The sequence below is a fragment of the Bos indicus genome, chromosome 5 (assembly GCF_029378745.1).
Source record: "Bos indicus isolate NIAB-ARS_2022 breed Sahiwal x Tharparkar chromosome 5, NIAB-ARS_B.indTharparkar_mat_pri_1.0, whole genome shotgun sequence".
Classification (NCBI taxonomy): Eukaryota; Metazoa; Chordata; class Mammalia; order Artiodactyla; family Bovidae; genus Bos; species Bos indicus.
In genome coordinates, this window is record NC_091764.1 from 115,016,947 (window position 1) to 115,027,259 (window position 10,313).

The window sequence follows — 10,313 nt, forward strand, 5'->3', positions numbered from 1 at the left end:
CAGTGGCTCGGTGCTATGGTACCCCCTGCCCCAGTGCACCCAGCACACCTCTGCAGCTCCAAAAGTGTTTGTCAAATTAACGAAGGGAGGATTTTCACAGCCCAGGCATCCAAACAGCATTCTCCTCCCAAAATGCACACATGCACACACACACACACACTCTCTCTCTCTCTCTCCTCACACCCCGCCACTCCTGGATTTTGTTCCAGATCCTCACTCTTTCCCGTCAGCCAAGGTACAAGTCCTGGCATCATCTGTGATTTCTCACTCTCATCCCCTGTACTGAGAACCAGTGACCTGAGTGAAAGGTTTTCTTAATTCACATCCATGACCCTTAGGATTGCTTGATGTCTATGTTCCCTGTTAAGAACCATCAACGCCACGAGAGCAGGCACCACATCTGATGACAGCGGTCCAAAAAGAACGCTTCCTGAGTTTAACTGAACTGAGTGCTGTGGCTTCGGGATCACTTATATCAGCATGAATGCCTTGCTGGCCCAGAACACAGAGCCCTAAAGAAAAAGAAAAAGCTTACTGCAATTTTGTTTGTAATTTGCCTTCTCTACCATGGACACAAACACCTAATCTCAGAAAGTGCCTCAGAAACTCACTCTTACCTAACGAACATTTCCAGACTCACCACCACACCTAATGTGCTGACAGATACGGCAACAGACGACAGAAAAACAAGTTGCGTCGGAGGAACTGACCGCATGTCGGCTGTCAAACGGTTGTTCCCAGCTCAAACGCGGTCTCCCTGGCAGGCTTTTAAGATGTAATTGCTGGAAACCACTGGGCCCTCCCCGCTCCTGTGAGCCGACCAGGAGTGTTGAACGCGTCCTGTTTTTATCGCAGCCGGCCCAGCAAGTCCTCGGATGCTGGCAAAGGGGGCATGCGATGGATTCCCAGCTTGAGCTTGGCACCGGGAAGTCGGGCAGCTGCTGCCACCTGCAGTAGGACACGGGGACCTGCGCCGTCCAGAGGGCTCTGCCAGCCTGTGGGGAGGCATTTGCCGAGTTCACCGTAGCTGTCTAACAGCTGGGGTCACGTGGAGCACCCAACAAAGGACCCCGACTTTAAAATGTACGGGCCGATGCTTGCTGATAAGATATGTAAGTTTCCTAGACAATTCTGGCCCAAGAAGCAGCATTTGGCATACGCCTGCTGGGTGAACAATGGAAACAAAGCAGATGGAAGTGGTCCCGGTTATCATCACCAACTTTCTGAGCCCGGCACCGTCCAGGAACCCACAGCGCTCCTCCGAGCCGTCAGCTGACACAGACCTTCAGGAAAGAGCGGCGGCTCGCTGGCCTTGGGACTGCTCCGTACGGTACTGGGGACGGTGAAGGTGTTTGTTTGGGTGCTATTTTGTTTCATTTCCTTCAAGAAAAACTATTTCTGAATTGGTGAATTCTGGAAATTAAGAAAGCGGCGGGGTTAGGCGGATTTTTTTGTTTAGCTCACCAAACCACGGGAACAGAGTCTTTGGGTCTGCAGAGCAACCCAGCGGTTTTGCAGGTTACTGGAGAACTGTGCCCACCGCCACGGGCAGGTCCTGTACATGAATTTCACGCTAAATTTTGGGTTTGTCACATAGAGATATTTTATGCCAGCACCATGAGCACCACTTCTCTTCCCATAACTCGAACTCACACACACTATACATACACACACCACACACACAAGCACACACACACCAAAACCATATACACACATCACATACACAAATCACACACACACACACACACACACACACACAGACTACCGCCACATTTTAAAATGCTGATCTCCTTTTTTACTTCCTTGCTTTAAGAACTCCAATTGCTTCCTACTGCCCTTAGCAAACTGACCACGGTCCGTAATGACAGCTGAGGTTTGCTTCTTTCTCCACGACTGGGATCTGGCCCTTTCTAAGTGGCAGCATGGAGAAGGCGATGGCACCCCACTCCAGTATTCTTGCCTGGAAAATCCCATGGACAGAGGAGCCTGGTGGGCTGCAGTCTATGGGGTCTCGAAGAGTCGGACACAACTGAGCGACTTCACTTTCACTTTTCACTTTCATGCATTGGAGAAGGCAATGGCAACCCACTCCAATGTTCTTGCCTGGAGAATCCCCGAGACGGGGGAGCCTGGTGGGCTGCCGTCTATGGGGTCGCACAGAGTCAGACACGACTGAAGCGACTTAGCAGCAGTAGCAGCAGCGGCAAGTGGCAGCAGGGACTGTCTGCGGTACCTGGAGGACACCTGTGACGTTGGTCCCCCCGCCCTCTCCACCCCTCCCTTCACAACCCGAGTTCATCCTCATTCATGTAGATTCCAGAAACAGCCCCTTAGATCGCATCCAGGTCTCCAGCTCCCTTCTAATCCATCCTCCTCTGTGGCCAGGATCTCTCTTGCTAAAGCACACACTCACTTACGTTACTCCCTGGCTTAAAAAACGTGCAAGGCAAAATCACCCATGTGCTAAAATTTCACATAACTATGCACCAAGAGAAAAGAGACTGAGTCCTGTCAAGACGGGTGAAATCTGAATAAAGTCTCTATTTGTTACTAGGACTGCAGCAGGGACAGCACCCTGGTTTTGCTAAGTGGATTGTGGTTATTCTGTAAGATGGTACCATGCGGGAAGCTGGGGGCACATGGGAACTCTCTGTACTAATTCTGCAACTTTTCTGTGAATCTACATTTTTTTAATTAAAAAAAAAAACCCACAACATGCATTTGTATGACTACTCCAGGTATACAAACTGAAGTCAGACTCCTAATTGTGGTTTGTATAAGGTCATTCACATCGTTAATAACCTGGCCACAAGAAACTTCCAGACACCACAGCTTCATGCCTGCCGGATTTCCCACAAAATCCAAATGAATATACCATGCAGGTCCTCACCTCTGTGTACTGGGTCATGCTCCTGCTCGAATTTTTTACTCCTGCTAGAATCTCCTTTTCCACCACACTTCATCTTTCAAGACTGAGGGTGGAGTCCCCCCTTTCATGAGGCCTTCCTATCCTCCTTAAAACTAATCATGCCTTATATAATCCAGAAGAGAAGAAAACCCTAATTCAAAAAGACACATGACTTAGCAGCACAACCTAAGTGTCCATTCACAGGTGAACGGCTAAAGAAGCTGTGAGACGTATATAAATACATAATACCCCGTTTCACTCAGCCTTAAAAAGGATGAAATGACGCCATCCGCAGCAACACGGATGGGCGTAGACTGGCATACCAAGCGAAGAGCGTCAGAAAAATCAGTACCGCGTGATGCCTTGTATACACGTAACCCTTAAAAAGTATAGAAATGAACTTATTTACAAAACAGAAATAGAGCTCACAGACACAGAAAATAAACGTATGGTTACCAGATGGGAAAGGGGGAGGGATGAATTAGGATTTAGGGGTTAACAGATACACTCTGCTACATAAAAAACAGGCCAACAACAAGGACCGGGGGGACGGACTATACTCACCGCCCTGTGTGGCCGGTACCTGAGGGACTTCCCTGGTGGTCTAGTGTATAAGGCTCCGTGCTCCCAGGGCAAGGCAGGGCAACCAGAGCCCACACGTGACAGCTAAGTTCATATGCCACAACTAAAGATCCCACATGCCGCAACTAAGACTCGGTACAGCCAAATAAAATTTAAAAAAAAACCTATAATGAAAAAGGGTCTGAAGAAAGATGGTAGGTGTATAATCGGATCACTTCGCTGTACACCTGAAACCAACACAACATTGGTTTTTGTCTGTTTTTAATTTTATTTTTGGCCACAATGAATGGCATGCAGGATCTTAGTTCCCCAACCAGGGATCAAACCCATGCCTCCTGTGGTGGAAGCACAGTCTTAACCACTCAGCTACCAGGGAAGTCCCAATTCAAATGGTTAACCAGCTATGTGTGTGTGTGGGCCCAGTCGCTCAGTTGTGTCTGACTCTGTGCAACCCCATGGACTGCAGCCTGCCAGGCTCCTCTGTCCATGAGGTTTTCCAGGCAAGAGTACTGGAGTGGGGTGCCATTTCCTCTAGCCCCACATCTACCTTCACTTTGATTCTCTGCTTCCAGGCTTTTCTCTTGGCTGTTTATCTGTGCCCCTCCTCGACAGGGAGCCCCTCCCATGGAGGCAGTCGAGTGCACTCACCATCTTTACGAAGCACCTACCACCGTGCCTAGCACACAGGGGGCACTCTGTTCATCTTTGTTCTGGATGGACCACGGCTATTAACAGCTAACACTGCCAGGGTAAGGAGCTTGGACTCATTTCACCCTCGACCTTGAAAGCTAAACAGTGTTCTTAGCGTGAGCAAGGCACTGTGATGAGTTCTTTAGGCCACCCCCGGCCTGACGTCAACCTCAGTTTAGGTTTTCTAAATAAAGAGAATTCTGAGCCGTTCATGAGTACGAGTCTATCAAAATGTACGATAAGGTTGAAATTAGCAAGGAAAATAAAACCACTGCTCCCCAAACAAGCACCAAGTCACAGACCATCAGATACACTTATCAACCACCGGCAAAAACACGGTTAGAAGGCTATCCTACTGATGTATTTGTTTATTTGTCAGATAAGCACGGGTGTCCAGTTTTTAACAGATGCTATTTATATCAGAATCATAACAAAAGTGCCATCCATCTGCCTTGGCATCCAGAGAAGACATAATTCAACACGAGAGTAAGAAATGTGCACAGCCCAACAGAAATGGCATTGAAGCAAAAACTGTTGGAACTGGAATCATGGGGGGGGGAAATTAACACTTGACAAAACTGGGGAAAAGTTGCAAGCAGCACAAAAGATCTTGGCAGCTAAATCCAAACACTTGAGAAAAATCTTCTCCCCGTCTATTCTGATATCAAATGATGTTCTGCCGTAGTAAGGGCATATTCACTTTAAAGCTCCCTTTTGGACCTTCTACACACTCACTCCTGCATTTACTGAGCATCAAGGGTTTGAGTCAAGAAGACGTGGAGTCAACATCGGCTCCATTACCGACCATGCAAACTTGAGAGGTAATTAACCTTCTCGTCACCCAGTTTTCTCACTTGCAAAACGGAGATAATCTCTCTCTTTAAAGCAAGTGTTCTTACCAGGTGGCTCAGGGGTAAAGAATCCACCTGCTAATCAAGACACAGGTTCGATCCCTGGGTTGGGAAGATCCCCTGGAGAAGGAAATGGCAACCCACTCGTGTTCTTGCCTGGAGATTCCCCATGGACAGAGGAGCCTGGCAGGCTGCAGCCCATGGGGCCGCAAAGAGTCGGACATGACTGAGCGACAGCATGCACGCACACTCTTAATCTGGGATCTAGGGACAAGGTTCACGTGTGTGCACTTCCGGACCTTCAAACTCTCTGAGATTAAATTCCAAAGGGTGCGAGAGATGATTTTTCCAGAGGGAGGACACAAGGCTTCCACCCGGCCCCCAAGGGGCAAGTGACCACGGGGGTTCAGTGCAACCCTCTACAGGCTGACGCTAGCACTCCCTGGTGGTCCAGTGGTTAAGACCTTGCCTTCCAATGCCGGGGTGTGGGTTCGATCCCTGGTTGGAGAACTAAGATCCCACATGCCACGGGGCATGGCCCAAAACAACCAAACAAAAAAGGCTGCCGCAGGACCCAGACAATGTATCTAAAGAGACTGACGCGCAGTGGGCTGTGCTCACTCCTTGATGGCTGTCACAGACTCTAGGTCTTGGGAAGGCAGAGAAAGAAAAATCAGAGCCCAGGTGGAAGGCAGGGAGACCGTTATGGTGCAAGGTGCCGAGTATGGTCTTGGCTTTTACAGGAAGGGCAAAAAAGGATGGCAAACCAAAGCCAGTCCAGAAACGGTCCAGCAGGAGAAAATGACAGGGTGGAGACCCCAGGCAAAGGAGGGTGGCTGGCCATCTCTGCAGCGTCCTCACTGCCTAGACCAGGGCCTGGCGCGTGGCAGGTGTTCAATAGGTAACTGCTAAGCAAACAAATGGCTGGAACCAACCCCAGGGACCGGATAACATCATTCACCGAAAAACAAAATTCAGAAGGTGTTCCTGAAAATTTCTACGCTGCTGGCTATTGTTTAATCTTATTTTGTTATGTATTTTGTAAATTTTGACTCTGATTTGTGCCTTGTACTACTCAAAAATTCTATACAAATGCAACAGTCTACATTTCTTTCCCTTAATAGCTAGGACACTGAGCCTACACCCTGAGCACTCTGTGTTAAACAGATCATCTGGGACTTGCTGATGAACCCCAGGAGAAATGTCCTTTCGATGGAGGCATTAGAAACACTTTCTTTTTTCCAGAGGAATTAAAATGCCTTATTTGCCTGGACATAATGAATTCAACTTCTTTCTTTTTTTGGTTGTTTTGTTTTTAATTTTCTTTTTCCTGAGTTTAAGAAGTTCATAGCTAATAAAACGAAAGAGAGGCAGACTCACAAATATAGAGAACAAACCAGTGGTTACCAGTGGGGAGAGGGAAGCGGGGGTGGGCAAGATGGAGGTGAGGAGGAAAATGGGGTTGTTATGGGATTACGTGAAATCATGTGTGTGAAATTTTAAAAGATTATAAACCACTATAAAAAATGTAAAGAATCTTTTATTTGATTAAAAACAAACAAAAAAAGAAGCTCACAAAAAAAAAAAAAGAAGCTCACAGCCAAATTTGCAGCCCAACTATATTAATCATTACGAATTATCTGACTATTCTCTTCTTGAAGTTACTTTCCTATTTACCATATTGTATGTATTGTTACAAGTCCCCTCAAAGCCCAGTGGGACGTGCAGGGCACACACATCTCTGAGAGTGTGAGAGGACTGGCTGAGAAAGCAGGCTCTGTCACCAGGCAGTCCTGGAGCAGAGGTCACACGCCACAACCTATCTGTTTTGCAGCCCCTTAGCTTCTCTACATCCTTGCTACCTCATCTGTAAAATGGGAATACTAAGTGTACTGTTTCATAGGCAAGAAGCACTCAATTTAAAAAAGGTAATAAGAGGTTCCAAACTGTGCCTGGAACACAGTGAGTGCTCAGTATTAGCCAGGAGGAGCAATGGTAATAGAAATAGTCAAACTGCAGAAAAACAGGTGAAAAGATAACAGTGGAGCCTGAAACAAATTAAAAGAGCAGTAAAAGATTGAAACCAAGAGAAAAAAGTAGAAAATGAAGCTCTTTCATACTGGAAGTGTATCATGTTCATATGCTATCTCCATTCACAGAGTTTCCCCAAACACTCCTTCCCTTTACATTTCGTCTTCTGAATGGCATCGATGTCCTAGACAGCACTGTGTGGAAAGTGAATCAATATTTAACTTGTACAAGGATCCAATCTGTATAACTACACAAACCTAGATCTGGAGTGAAAGTTGCTCAGTCACGTCCAGCTCTTTGCAACCCCAAAGACTATATAGTCTATGGAATTTTCAAGGCCAGAATACTGGAGTGGGGAGCCTTTCCCTTCTCCAGGAGACCTTCCCAACCCAGGGATCAAACCCAGGCCTCCTGCATTACAGGCGGATTCTTTACCAGCTGAGCTACAGAGGAAGCCAGATCTGGGGGTAATTTTAGATAAATACATTTTACAAAAAGATCAGCTCTCTTGTGATATTTAAAGGAAGAAAGTGACTTTAGCTTCTCGCCTCATCACACTTTCTCATCTATATTAAACAGCTTATTTTTCAACCCTGGCAGGGGAAGGAGTCGCCCAAGAAAAACTTCAGTGACTCTCCTCATCTACTAACCTTAAACATTCACTTGATCCCAGTCAAGAGGCTTTACGAAAGCAACTGCCTTGTTAACAGCCAGTGGGCTCCCAGTGGATTCCTGCTCCAGGCGGGCCCCAGACTCCTGAGCATTCTGCTACAGCTGGTTCTGTCTCCATGTGCCAGTCAGCTGGAGGGGTCACAGCAAGGGCGATGCAGAGATCTCTGCACGGGAGAGGTGGACAGCTGCAAAAGGGTACGGACACAGAAGACAAAATGGACAGCAGATTTAACGTCTCAGGTAAGCAATTCTTGACAAACATCTACAAGCACAAGCACCCGCCATGAGCCAGGCCCTAAACTCAAGGTGTCGTTCCCATGAGCACAGCTAACTGAAATAAATCCTTGCCCTCTTAAACCTTGCAGTAAGGCTGAGGAAGAGACAAACATATTCACAGATAATCAAAGGGCCCTTGCCTGATTCACTTTCAGTTCCCCAGATTTAGCCAAGTAAATACATCTGTTGAAGACAATGGATAAAACAGAAGGAACAGCAGCATGTGAAAGTCGAAAAAAAAAATTTTTTTTACAGCATTTCTGTAGGTCCACTCATTTAGCGGCACACACAATTTAAGAAACATTATTAAATTATTCCTCTTGAAAACGAAATAAGAGTCTTCTTAACAGGGGCAAGACATCTTGAAAGGCAAAGATTTTCAGGACAGAAGGAAAAGGAAGTATGGGGTAATTCAGCCAATGCTCTTAAATAACCGCTGAACATTTCAGAGTGCTTCCAAACAGAGTTCTGAGGGAGGCAGGGATCACTCCTGCGGTTTGAGGAAGAGGAATGTTCCAGAAAGCCTGAAGATTCTGATATGAGACAGAAGTGCTCAGTTTGAATTCTGGCTCTGCAACGTCTAGTGGTGTGATTCTCAGGGACAGCCCCCTTCACCCTGCGGGGTTCAAGTCCTCATTCTCAAGGCGGAACTTAAAATATTCGAAAGGCTGCTGTGGGGACAAATGGAAGAAGAAAACATGAGATATTCTGTAAGTCGGAGTGATGTGACCCTCAGAGAGACTGGGAGGCAGATTCACCACCTTCTACGTTGTTTATAGTCGGTCTTTATAGAAATAGAAAAAGGATGGGGCTATTCACTGCAGGAGAATATTCACTCTGGGAGATAGTGAAGGACAGGGAAGACTGGCGAGCCGCAGTGCATGGGGTCGCAGAGTCAGATGTGACTGAGCGACTGAAAAACAACAACGAATTCACTTCAGGAGCCCCCAGACCCGACAACGGCTCCTGGCACAGGCAGGTGCGCCACATACACACGTGCGTGAAACGAGTAAACGGGTCACTACCGCCCCTTGGCCACTGACAAGGCGGGGATGCGACGTGTCCCGGGGCTGTGGCACCCCAGAGCTGTCCTCCCGGGCCCTCCTCAGCGCCCCCCACACTCCCGGCTCCGGGCTCGTGCGCTCTTGCCGAGGCCGCCCCGCCTTACCCCGGCCCCTTTCTCAGTCCTCCGACTCATGGGAGCCAACTCGGCGCGCGGACTCCAGGGCCCCCTGGCCACAGAGGCCCAGCCCACGCGGTCTCGCTAGGACGCTGTTGCCCGAGCGACGACGGCGCTCGCTGACTGGAGAACACGTTTCCCCACCCGGCAAGAAACGGGGCTCCAATTGGCCAAGTCGGCTAGGACGTTGTCGCCGAAGGGCGTGGCCAGGCCTGCCCGGTGGCTCCACCCCCCGCCCCGGGGGAGGAGCTTCCGCCGGAGGTCAGGTCCTCCGGGGGGCTGGTACCCCGGCGAGAGTCAGAGTGGCGGGCATCATGGGAGCGCTTTTCTGTTAACCTGGCCGTCGCGCGAGCTGTCGGACGGGTCGCAGAGTACCGCTTCGAGCCGCGTGGCCGAAGGAGGTTAGTCTCATCCTGCGAAGCAGACTCCTCACCTGTTAAAAAACCAAGCGTACCCACCCAGAGCCTGGGCTCAGGATGAACAAAGTCCAAGTGAAAGTCGCTCAGTCGTGTCCGACTCTTTGCAACCCCATGGACTATGCAGTCCTCTTCCCAACCCAGGGACTGAACGCAGATCTACCAGCATTGTAGGCGGATTCTTTACCAGCTGAGCCACAAGGGACAGCCTCAGGTGAAGGCAGGTGTCTAAGCCCCGAGCACGTCTGTGCCCTTCCTACGTGTCAGCACTTAGCGATTCCGGTTGTTGCCTCCTGCGTCTAGTTGTGTACGGCTGGCCTCCTCCCGGTGATCTGGGGAAAAGGCAGGACAAGGTTGCTGTCCCCAGCCTGGTATCCTCAGCACTCACATCCCGGTCTTCCTCCAACCCCTGTAGATAGTAAATAAATAGTTATCCGATGAGCCAGTTTTTTACCATGCTCACAGGCTGAGTAGAAACTCAGGAAGTCATGTGGATAATAATGTGGTGTGGTTTAGTCGCTCCTGTCCGACTCTGAGGACCCCATGGACTGTAGCCAACCAGCCCCTCTGTCCATGGGATTTCCCATTGGAAATACTGGAGTGGGTTGCCATTCCCTCCTCCAGGGGATCTTCCTGGACCCAGAGATCAAACCTAGGTCTTCTGCATTGCAGGCAGATTCTTGACTGCCTGAGCCACCAGGAAAGCC

General features: G+C 48.7%; 1 protein-coding gene across 4 annotated transcripts in view; it reads right to left on the minus strand.

Moving 5' to 3' along the window:
• EFCAB6 (EF-hand calcium binding domain 6) overlaps positions 1-9,316 on the minus strand; it is a 253,339-nt gene extending 244,023 nt beyond the window's left edge. For all 4 annotated transcript variants that reach the window (XM_070790542.1, XM_070790543.1, XM_070790540.1 and 1 more), the window contains exons 1-2: positions 9,179-9,316; positions 7,713-7,919 (exon numbers count right to left, since the gene is read on the minus strand). The gene's annotated coding sequence lies outside the window, so the exon portion shown is untranslated. The remainder of the gene's footprint in view (positions 1-7,712; positions 7,920-9,178) is intronic.
• Positions 9,317-10,313: the final 997 nt, after the last annotated feature.